This window comes from Mobula birostris, chromosome X (assembly GCF_030028105.1).
Source record: "Mobula birostris isolate sMobBir1 chromosome X, sMobBir1.hap1, whole genome shotgun sequence".
Taxonomy (NCBI): Eukaryota; Metazoa; Chordata; class Chondrichthyes; order Myliobatiformes; family Myliobatidae; genus Mobula; species Mobula birostris.
In genome coordinates this window covers 49,330,944-49,343,256 of record NC_092402.1, presented here as the reverse complement: position 1 = coordinate 49,343,256, position 12,313 = coordinate 49,330,944, and the positions used below count along the sequence as shown (strand labels likewise).

Genomic DNA, 12,313 nt, shown 5'->3' with positions numbered 1-12,313 from the left:
TAAATCTCCCTGTTCTCACCTTAAACCTGTGCCCTCTATTCCTTGATCTCCCAACCCTGGAAAAAGACTGTGTGCATTCACTCTATCTATGCCCTCCCCTCATGGCTTCATACATCTTTACAATATTACCCCCTCAGTCCAGTGAGTAAAGTCCCAAAGTGTTCAACCTGTCACTGCAACACAGTCCCTTGAGTCCCAGCAATATCCTTTTAAATCTCCCCTGCACTCTTGCCAGCTTAAAGGTCAGGTAATGTTACAGGTAGATGTCCCTGCATCAAAATTGGCCAGCTATGACACAAACAAGCAGGCTGGTTAAATGAAATTGTTGGATTCTACACTGAGTACTGAGGGCTCATTGGTGTTGGTATATTATTGGATGTAGGGGAAATATGGAGGATGATCCTTCTGGCTGGAAGACTAGAGGGTTAGGGGGTGGCGATGAGGGGAACCCTATTCTCGACTGGAGAGTGGACAAGTGCAGAAGAGCAGGAAATGGAGCTGATGGGGTTGACAGCCTTATTAGCTTTAGTAAACATGACTAAAGAGAAAGGAAGGCATCTCAGAAGCATTGCTGTGAAAAGGATATTATTATAATAGAACTGACAGAGAACTGGAAGAATAGAATGAAGTCCTTATAGGAAGTCAGATGGCAGCTGGTGTAGTCGAGACACCTGTACAAGTTCGCTGGGATATTGGTCTCCAAACTATTGCCTGAGATGGAGACAGCAAAGTTAAGAATGTTTGGAAGGGGTGGGTGGGAAGTCAGATTTAAAGGAAGAGCAGAGTGGAAACTGGCAGCGAAGGTGGTGACATTTAATTTCTGTACAAGTGCAAGAAGCACAACTAAGACAGTCATCATTGTATCAGAAAAACAGGTGAGGGAGAGGGACAAAGTAAGACTGGAACAAGGGCTGAAACATTTTCAAGAAAGAGACAAGCATAACTTTAGCCCCCATGAGTTCCCATAATTATGATTTAAAGATTCGATGTATACCACAAAGAAACAGGTATTGCTTGGACAAATTTCCATCGTTCCAGCTCTCTTAATTTATAAGGGATTATTCCTTCTGTTATCTTCTTGGTTCACTCTTCCATCTTCACCTATCACTCCCTTTCATTTTCCCATACAACCACTGGAGATGCAACCGGTGTTCTTTTACCTCCTGCCATCCAGGGACGCAAACAGTCTTTCCAGGTGAAGCTGTAATTCATTTGCACTTCTTCCATCCTAGTCTACTGCATTTGGTGGTCACCTTGCAGACACCACATATGAAAAATCAAACACAAACAGGAGAATTGTTTTGCAGAAATCTCTGTTCAGTTCAGAGTTGATCCTAAGCTTCCAGGCAAATGCCATTTTAATTCTCCACCCCACTACCATGCTGACATCCTACACTGTTCCAAGGAAGCCTAACCTAAGCTGAGGGACTCTATCTTATCTTTCATCAATGCTCATTGCATCCCTTGGAACTTAATATTGAATTCAACTATTTTAGATGACCAGCCTTTCCTGTTTGTGTCAGAACTGGCCAATTCAATCAACTTTGATCATTATTCTTTCTCTCCCTGCTGGTTATTTCCTGAATTCCCTTTAATTTCCAAATTCCAACAACTGCTATGTTCTGTACCTCATAATCCCAGCATTATTTTTATCCTCTGACATTATCTCCCACTATTTGCACCTCCTCCAACTAACATCACTGTTGGCAGAATCCTAGATGGTAACGAGGAGGCGTACAGCAGTGAAGTAGATCAGCTAGTTAAATGGTGTCACAACAACCACCTCACACTCAATGGAAGCAAGACCAAAGAATTCATTGTGAACTTCAGGAAGGGGAAGTTGAGAGAACACACAACAGTCCTCAACGACAGATCTGCGGTGGAAAGGGTGAACAGCTTTAAGTTCAGCATTATGGAGGACCTGCTCTGGGCCTAACACACTGATGCAGTCAGGAAGAGTGCATGCCAGTGGCTCTACTTTGTTAACAGTTTGAGGAGATTTGGTATGTCTCCAAAGACTCTTCCAAATCTCTATTTATGTATGTTGGAGAGCAAATCGAAAGAGGCAGCAGAGGGTTATAGATTCAGCCAGTTCCATCATGTGCACAAACCTTCCCACCATCGACAGCATAGAACAGTACAGCACAGTACAAGTCATTCACCCGTGAAGTTGTGCCAAACTTTTAATCTACTCTATGGTCAATCTAATGCTTCCCTACCACATAGCCCTCCATTTTTCCATCATCTATGTGGCTATCCAAGAGTCTCGTAAATCTCCTTAATATATCAGCCTCTACCATCACCCCTGGCAACGTATTCCACGTACTTACACTTTCCCCACCCCGTCAGCCAGCTCACAGCATCGCGTCCACATTCTCTCTCTCCTCATCGCGCCTTCTGCTCAAAAACCCGCGCATCACAATAGTTTACAGACACACAAGAAAGAATAACATCTATCCCAATTGGTTAGCAACTGAATACAACTCCCTCTATAACACAAACAAGCTGCTAGCAAGAGAACTTTCTCAGCAGTTAACATAACAAAGAAGCCATTTTGATTAGCCTACGTAGGAACATAAAGGAAGAAACCCCTTACACTTGTATACCCCTCAAAAGTATGCCCTCTCATATTAGCTATTTCTGACCTGGGATGAAGTCTCTGGCTATCTATGCTTCTTATCATCTTGTATACCTCTATCAAGTCACCTCTCATCCTCCTCCACTCTGAAGAGAAAAGCCCCAGCTCACTCAACCTCTCTTCATAAGACATGCTCTCTAATCCAAGCAGCACCCTGGTCAATCTCCTCTGCACCCTCTCTAAAGCTTCCACATCCTTCCTGTAAAGAAATGACCAGACATGAACACAATATTCCAAGTGTGGTCTAACCAGTTTTATAAAGCTGCAACATTACCTTGTGGCTCTTGAACTCGACCCCCTGACTAATGAAGGCAACACACCACACCACCTTCAGAACCACCCTATCAACTTGTGCGGCAACTTCGAGGGGTCTATGGATGCGGACCCAAAATCCCTCTGTTCCTCCACACTGCTAAGAATCCTATCGTTAACCCCGTATTCTGCCACTTCAAATTTGACCTTCCAAAGTGAATCACTTTGCACTTTTCTGGACTGAACTCTCATCTGCCACTTCTCAGCTCAGCTCTGTGTACTGTCAATGTCCCGTTGTAACCTACGACAATCTTCTACACTATCAATAAAATCACCTTCCCATATGTCACCTACAAACTTATAAACTCACCCTTCCACTTCCTCATCAAAGCCATTTATAAAAATCACAAACAGCAGGGGACACACGGCAAAGTTGCTGGTGAACGCAGAAGGCCAGGCAGCATCTCTAGGAAGAGGTGCAGTCGACGTTTTGGGCCGAGATCCTTCGTCAGGACTAACTGAAGGAAGAGTGAGTAAGAGATTTGAAAGTGGGAGGGGGAGGGGGAGATCCAAAATGATAGGAGAAGACAGGAGGGGGAGGGATGGAGCCAAGAGCTGGACAAGTGATTGGCAAAAGGGATATGAGAGGATCATGGGACAGGAGGTCCGGGAAGAAAGACAAGGGGGGGGGGGAACTCAGAAGATGGGCAAGGGGTATAGTGAGAGGGACAGAGGGAGAAAAAGGAGAGTGAGAGAAAGAATGTGTGTATATAAATAAATAACGGATGGGGTACAAGGGGGAGGTGGGGCATTAGCAGAAGTTAGAGAAGTCGATGTTCATGCCATCAGGTTGGAGGCTACCCAGACAGAATATAAGGTGTTGTTCCTCCAACCTGAGTGTGGCTTCATCTTTACCGTAGGGGAGGCCGTGGATAGGCATATCAGAATGGGAATGGGATGTGGAATTAAAATGTGTGGCCACTGGGAGATCCTGCTTTCTCTGGCGGACAGAGCGTAGGTGTTCAGCGAAACGGTCTCCCAGTCTGCGTCGGGTCTCGCCAATATATAGGAGGCCGCATCGGGAGCACCGGACGCAGTATATCACCCCAGCCGACTCACAAGTGAAGTGATTATTGGTGAAACCGAAAGATTTGTCACCTGAACAGGTCAATTGCCTAGTACAGCCTTTCCTCTTGTCGGTTTGTTTACATATTGCGTGAGGAATCCTTCCTGGACATACCTAACAAATTCTAAACATTTGGCACTAAGGAGGTGCCTATCAATATTAGGGAAGTTGAAGTCATTCATGACAACAGCCTTTTATTATTGTACCTTTCCAAAATCTGCTTCAAGAGACAGTGCCTCAAATCCTTAATCCTCATCATTAAGGATCTTCACCATCCACGGCATGTCCTCGTCTCCTTGTTAACATCAGGGAGGAGGTACATAAGCCTGAAGACACACACTCAACGATTATGCAGCAGCTTCTTCCCCGTCTCCTATCAGAGTACTGTACAGTCCATTAACACTACCTCATTATCGTTTTTACTATGTTTTGTAATCGATTGTAATTTTATGTCTTTGCACTGTAACGCTGCCGCAAAACAACAAAATTCATGTCAAGTTAGTCCGTAACAACAAATCGGATTCTGATGAAATGAAATTAAAAAGCTCCCGGCGCCAAAAAGCATGAGTGTCATCTGGACAACGCTCACTGACATTCCCTTGGCTCTAGAGCTCTTTCCCTTTCTCTGCAACTTTAAACATTTGTTTGCTCTCCTTCCCAGTTTCTCGTTGCACAGATGCTGCTTGTGGAACACACGATAACTTTAAACTTTTTGACAGTACCACAGTTTCACTTACTTGCCACCACAGGCAAAACTGCGAGTCCAACCTAACCTTACCTTTCACTCGGTCCAATCAACTCACAGACAGGGACACAAAGCCCACTAATCATTGGTGAGCGTCGCCACCAATCATTCGCCTGCTATCACGTTTGACTGACCTACCGCGTGCTCCGCCAGCGGTCGCACCAATGGCACCGCTTCAGATGCAAACGAAAGGTTGAGGTGTAAATGTAATTTTTATTTTTCGCGGGGCGTTTAACTTTTCTTTTTCACACATAAATTTGTCGACATGAAGTTATCGGTTGTCTCCGCAATGGCAAAGCACAGCGCCTGAGGACGGCGCGACAGTGGGACCAAAGTCCTCAGCGTGCGGAGCGGATCTCGAAATCGCTTTCCAAAGGAGAGGCATTGTGAGCGATCTCCCCTCTGCTGGCTGGACCCAGCCATTGACAAATATTGCCTTAGTGCCTCGCCTCATCGGGTGATCTCTAATGTTACTGTATTGTATCTGGAGAATATCCTTAAGGTGAAACAAGAGGGCGCAGGGGAGTTTGTCCAAAGCCTGAAATGTCTTTGCCGCTCTGCAACGATCCACAAAGCCGAACTCAGCGAGTCAGGCAGCCTCTCTTTACAACTCATGTTCTCAGTATTATTTTTACTTGCAGTTTGTCTTCTTTTGCACATTGGTTGTTTGTCAGTCTTTATTATAGTTTTTCGTAAAATTCAAATATATTTTCCCTGTAAATGCCTGCAAGAAAATTAATCGCAAAGTGGTAATACGGTATCATACACTTAGTGGCCACTTTATTAGATAACTCTTGTACCTAATAAAGTGGCCAGTGAGTGTGTGTTCATGGTCTTCTGCTGCTGTAGCCCATCCACTTCATGGTTCAACGTGTGTGTTCAGAGGTACTCTTCTGCACAACACTGTTTTTTGCACGTGGTTATTTGAGTTCCTGTCAGCTTGAACTAGTCTGGCCATTCTCCTCTGACTTCTCATAGGATATAGAAAATAGAATAGTACAGCACAGGAATAGGCCATTCAGCCCACAGTGTTGTGCTGAACCAGCTAAAAAACAAATCAAAGACATCCAAATGCTAATCCATTTCTACCTACACCATGCCCATATCCCTCCATCTTCCTTACATCCTTGTGCCTATCCAAGTGTCTCTTAAAAACCTCTAATGTGTTTGTCTCTACCACCATACCAGGTATCCACCAATCTCTGAGTAAAAAACTTACCCTCACATCACCTGTGAACCTACCCCCTCTCATCTTCAATGCATACCCTATGGTATTAGACATTTCTACCCTGGGAAACAGATATTCCCAGTCTACTCTATCTAAGCCTTTCACAACCTTATAAACCTCTATCAGATCTCCCCTCAGCCTTCGACACTCCAGAGAAAACAACCCAAATTTATCTAATGTCTCATGATCACACATGCCCTCTAAACCAGGCAGCATCCTGGTGAACCTCTTATGTACCCTCTCCAGAGCATAGACATAGACATAGACATACTTTATTGATCCTGAGGGAAATTAGGTTTCGTTACAGCTGCACCAACCAAGAGTAGAGCATAAATATAGCAATACAAAACCACCAACAATCAAACAACAATATGCAAACTATGCCAGATGGAAATAAGTCCAGGACCAGCCTATTGGCTCAGGGTGTCTGACCCTTCATGGGAGGAGCTGCAAAGTTCGATGGCCACAGGCAGGAACAACCTCCCGTGACACCCAGTGTTGTATCTCGATGGAATATGGCCGGAGTCCAACAGTAAAAAGTTCAATATCCGGTCTACAAACATGTTCTTCGATCATAATATGACCAGGCTTGCACCATCTTTTGTTAACCAGAACAGCAAGCCCCCAACTCCTTTACGCTTACCACTCTCAGTGCACTTCCGGTCAGCCCGAACGGTCTGGAAGCCCTCCATGGAAAAGTTTTGGTCGGGTATGTCCACGTGCAGTCCAAGTGGAGAACTCCTCTTCTCCATAAGTCTCTGTTGTCTTGACCCGGTCCTCTTTCCTCACCTTTTTGATCCCCCTCTGCATCCTCTGTGTGTTTTCCTCCAGATTTCAGCCGGGGTGTCCGCTGCTCTGTTCGCTAAACCGGCCGGCATAAGCCTCAATATCCTTCCTATAGTGGGGCAACCAAAACTGTATGTAATACTCCAGATGTGGCCTAACAAGCATTCTATAAAGTTGCAACACATCCTCTTGATTTTTGAACTCAATGCCTCGTCTAATAAAAGCAAGCATTTCATAAGCCTTCTTAACCCCCCTATCAACCTGTGTAGTCACTTTCAAGGAGCTATGAACTTGGACCCCAAGATCTCTCTGCTCACCAACACTTTTAAGGTTCTTTCCCTTAACAGTGTACTGTCTTCTTGCATTTGCTCTACTGAGGTGAAACACCATATTTATCTGGGTTAAACTCCAGCTGCCATTTCTCAGCCCATATCTGCAAATGATCTACATTGTGCTATATTCTGGAATGGTGCAATAATCATAGGGTTGTTGTGAAGGAAGATTTTAACTTTTCTAGTATTGATTGGCATCTCTTTAGCACAAGGGGTTTAGATGGGGTGGAGTTTGTTAGGTGTGTTCAGGAAGGTTTCCTGACACAATATGTAGATAAGCCAACTGGAAGAGAGGCTGTGCTTGATCTGGTATTGGGAAATGAACCTGGTCAGGTGTCAGATCTCTTGGTGGGAAAGCATTTGGAGGTAGTGATCACAACTCTATCTCCTTTACCATAGCACTGGAGAGGGATAGGAACAGACAATTAGGGAAAACATTTAGTTGGGGTGGGGGTAATATGATGCTATTCGGCAGTAACTTGGCAGCATAAAATGGGAGCAGATGTTCTCAGGGAAACGCACAGTAGAAATGTGGCAAATGTTCAGGAAACATTTGCATGGCGCTCTGCATAGGTATGTTCCATTGAAGCAGGGAAAGGATGGTAGGGTTAAAGAACCATGGTGTACAAAGGATGTAGAAAATCTAGTTAAGAAGAAAAGAAAGGCTTATGAAAGGTTCAAGAAACTAGGTACTGTTAGAGCTCTAGAAAATTACAAGGTTGTCAAGAAAGAGCTTAAGGATGAAATTAGGAGAGCTAGAAGGGGCCATGAGAAGGCCTTGGCGACCAGGATTAAGGAAAACCCCAAGGCATTCTACAAGTATGTGAAGAGCAAGAGGATGAGCCATGTGAGAATAGAACAATCAGGTGCGATAGTGGAAATGTGTGTATGGAGTCAGAGGAGGTAGCAGAGGTAATTAATGAATACTTTGCGACAGTATTCTTCAGGGAAAAGGACCTTGGCAACTGTAGGGATGACTTACAGTGGACTGAAACACTTGAGTATATAGACATTAAGAAAGAGGATGTGCTGGAGCTTTTGAAAAGCATTGAGTTGGATAAGTCACCAGAACCAGATGAGGTATACCCCAGACGACTGTGGAAAGCGAAGGAGGAGATTGCTGAGCCTCTGGCGATGACCTTTGCATCATCAATAGGGATGGGAGAAGTAGTGTATATGGATCTCAACAAGTACAAAGCTCAGGCATTACTACACACTGCCATTTCCCTTCCTGTAAGGCAATAAACCTGTAGTTTCTTTTCCTGGAGGCCTAATGTTAGCATCTTGCTCAAATGTCAAATACTTTTATACTATTAAGACTGAATCACCTCAGGCAGCAATGGGAATACTACAGTTGGCATAAAGCTCTCTGAATTGTGATGTGACAGAGAAAGAGGGTATCATCTACTCTTGGTCATCAGATACATGTAATGTATATGGATTTCAGCAAGGCATTTGGTAAGGTTCCCCATGCAAAACTTATTGAGAAAGTAAGCAGGCATGGGATCCAAGGAGACCTTGCTTTGTGGATCCAGAATTGGCTTGCCCACAGAAGGCAAAGAGTGGTTGTAGATAGTTCGTATTCTGCATAGAGGTTGGTGACCACTGGTGTGCCACAGGGATCTGTTCTGGGACCCCTACTGTTTGTGATTTTTATAAATGACCTGGATGAGAAAGTGGAGGGATGGGTTAGTAAGTTTGCTGATGACACAAAGGTTAAGGGTATTGTGGATAGTCTGGAGGGCTGTCAGAGTTTACAGCGGGACATCAATAGGATGCAAAACTGGGCTGAGAAGTGGCAGATGTAGTTCAACCCAGATAGGTGTGAAGTGGTTCATTTTGATAGGTCAAATTTGGAGACAAAGTATAGTATTAATGGTAAGACTCTTGGCAGTGTGGAGGATCAGAGAGATCTTGGGGTCCGTGTCCATAGGACACTCAAAGCTGCTGCGCGGGTTGACAGTGTTGTTAAGAAGGCATATGGTGTGTTGGCATTCATCAGTTGTGGGATTGAGTTTAAGAGCCGAGAGGTAATGTTACCGCTATATAGGACCCTGCTCAGACCCCACGGAGTACTGTGCTCAGTTCTGGTCATGTCACTACAGAAAGGATGCAGAAACCATAGAAAGGGTGCAGAGGAGATTTACAAGGATGTTGCCTGGATTGGGGAGCATACCTTATGAGAATAGGTTGAGTGAACTCGGCCTTTTCACCTTGGAACAACGGTGGATGAGAGGTGACCTGATAGAGGTGTATAAGGTGATGAGAGGCATTGATCGTGTGGGTAGTCAGAGGCTTTTTCCCAGGGCTGAAATGGCTAACATGAGAGGGCATAGTTTTAGGGTGCTTGGAAATACGTACTGAGGGGAGGTCAGGGGTAAGTTTTTCACACGGAGTGGTGGGTGCGTGGAATGCACTGCCAGTGACTGTGGTGGAAGCGGCTACAATCGGGTCTTTTAAGAAATTCTTAGATAGGTACATGGAGCTTAGAAAAAATAGAGGGCTATTTGGAAGGGTAATTCTAGGCAGTGTCTAGAGTAGGTTCCATGGTCGGCAGAACATTGTGGGCCGAAGGGCCTGTAATGTGTTGTAGATTTCTATGTTCTATGTATTGTTTACCATTCTTCTACACTATCCACAACTTCACCAATCTTGGTATCATTTGCAAATTTACTAACCCACCCATCTCCATTTTCATCCAGGTCATTTATATACATTACAAATAGCAGAGGTCCCAGCACCTGCAGAACTCCACTAATCACAGACCTCCAGCTCGAATAAGTCCCTTCAACCACTACCTTCTGTTTTCTATTGGCCTCTTCTGAATCCAAACAGCCAATTTGCCACGGACCCCAGGCATCCTAATCTCCTGGATTAGCTTCCCATGAGGGATTTTGTCAAACGTCTCACTAAAATCCATATAGACAACATCCACTGCCCTACCCTCATCAATCTCTCTCTTTATCTTGTCAAAAAACTCAATCAAGTTGGTGAGACACGACCTGCCCCACACAAAGCTGTGCTGGCTTTCCCTAATTTGGTCATGGGTTTCCAAATACTCTTATATCTTATCCCTAAGAACTTTCTCCAGCAATTTCCCTACAACTGATGTGAGACTCACCCACCTACAGTTCCCGTGATTTTCCCTTGTTCCCTTCTTAAATAGAGGTACAACATTAGCCACTCGATAGTCCTCAGGGGCCTCGCCTGTGGCTGGAGAAGACACAAGGATACTGTTCAAGGCCCCAGCATTCTCATCTCTTGTCTCCTTCAATAACCAGGGGTAAATCCCATCAGGCCCTGGGGACTTATTCACCTTAATGCTCATTAGGAGACCCAACATTTCCTCCTTCTTGACCTCCAAATACCCTAACATATTTATACACTGATCTCCTGGTCCTCCATGTCCTTTTCCTTGGTAAATACTGAAGCAAAGTACTCACTAAGTACCTCACTCACATTCTCCTCATGCAACCAAATGTTCCCCCCTTTATCCTTGAGTGGTCCCACCCTCTCGCTAATTATCCTCTTGCTCTTGATGTATGTATAGAATGCCTTGGGATTCACGATAATTGTACTTACATAGGACTTTTCATGGTCCCCTCCTGGCCTTCCTAATTCTCTTCTTTAGTTCTTTTCTGGCTCCTTTAATTCTCCTCATGAGCTTCGTCGATCCTAACTTCCAAAGCTTTACATACTTTTCCTTTCTCTATGGAACAACCTATTGTCCCCTCAATTTTCAAGGTGACAACATTCATCCCAGGACCAAAGGAGGCAACAGTAACCTGCCTAAATGACTATTGTTCGGTGACATTAACATCAACCATTACGAAATGCTTTGAGCGGCTGGTCATGGAGCACATTAAAGCTTTTCTCCTGGCTACACTGGACCCCTTCCTATTTGCTTATCACTCAAGTACATCCATTGATGATGCCATAGTCTCTGCGCCCCCCCCCCCAACTCTGTCCGGTTCCACCTGAAAAATGGGGTCTCCTATGCCAGACTGGTGTTTATAGACTTCATTTCGGCGTTTGACACCATCACACCCCAGAAACTGGTGGGGTAACTGTCCTCACTGGACCTCAACACCTCCCTCTGCAACTGGATACTGGACTTAACAGTCGGGTCACAGTCAGTCTGTGTGGGCAGCAACATCTCTAGTCCCATTACGCTGAGCACTGGCGTTGCCCAGGGCCGTGCGCTCAGCCCGCTGCTGTTCACACCGCTGAAGCACGACTGTGTCGCAGGATCCAGCTCAAACCGTGTCATCAAGTTTGCAGATGGCACAACAGTGACTGGCCTCATCAAGAACGACGATGAGAAGTGGAGCGGCTGGTGGATTGGTGTGAGAAGAACAGCCTGAGCCTGAACGTGGAGAAGACAAAGGAAATCCTTGCGGACTTCAGGAAGGTGCAGGCAAACCATCCTCCTCTGCGACTACATGTCTCCTCTGTAGGGAGAGGGTTAAGTGCACCAAGTTCCTGGGAGTTCACATCATGGATGACCTCACCTGGTCCCTGAGTATCATCTCCCTGAACAAGCAGGCACAGCAACACCTCCACTTCCTCAGAAGATTGAGGCAAGTCTCCCACCACCCCCCCCCCCCACCATCTTAACTGCATTTTACAGGAGCATCATTGACTCTTCTTAGTTCCTGCCTAATGCCCCCGTAATTTGCCCTGCTCCGATTTAAAATTCTCCCGCAAGGATCATACCTATCCTTACCTATAGCTGCTATCTTGAAAATTAAGGAGTTGTGGTTACTGTTCCGGATCTGCTCACCCACTGAAAGGTCAGTCACCTGGCCAGGCTCATTACCCGACACCAGGTCCAGTGCAGCCCTCCTCTCGTTGGACCATCCACATATTGATTTAAGAAACCCTCCTGGATACAATTAACATATTCAGCCCCATCTAAACCCCTTACAGTAAGAAGGTCCCAGTTTATATTAGGGAAGTTGAAATCCTCCATAACAACAATCCTAATATTTTTACAATATTTCCTTAATTTGATTACATATCTGTTCCTCAATGTCCCAGTGGCTACTGGGGAAGCTGTTGTACAATCCCAGCAGTGTGATTTCACCCTTCCTATTCCTGAGTCCTACCCAAATGGAGTCAGTGTCTGACCCCTCCATTATGTCTCCTGAGTGCAGCTGTGACAGTGTCCTTGATTAGTAGTGCAATTCTCCCCAACCTTTTACCT

At 45.1% G+C, this 12,313-nt stretch overlaps 1 protein-coding gene across 2 annotated transcripts in view; it reads right to left on the bottom strand.

Annotated features, from left to right (window-relative positions):
• tsfm (Ts translation elongation factor, mitochondrial) overlaps positions 1 to 4,779 on the bottom strand; it is a 32,016-nt gene extending 27,237 nt beyond the window's left edge. The window contains exon 1 of one of the 2 annotated variants that reach the window (XM_072248994.1): positions 4,754 to 4,779. The gene's annotated coding sequence lies outside the window, so the exon portion shown is untranslated. Of the gene's footprint in view, positions 1 to 1,160; positions 1,263 to 4,753 lie in introns of those variants that run through there. The other variant, XM_072248995.1, reaches the window with a different exon arrangement.
• Positions 4,780 to 12,313: the final 7,534 nt, after the last annotated feature.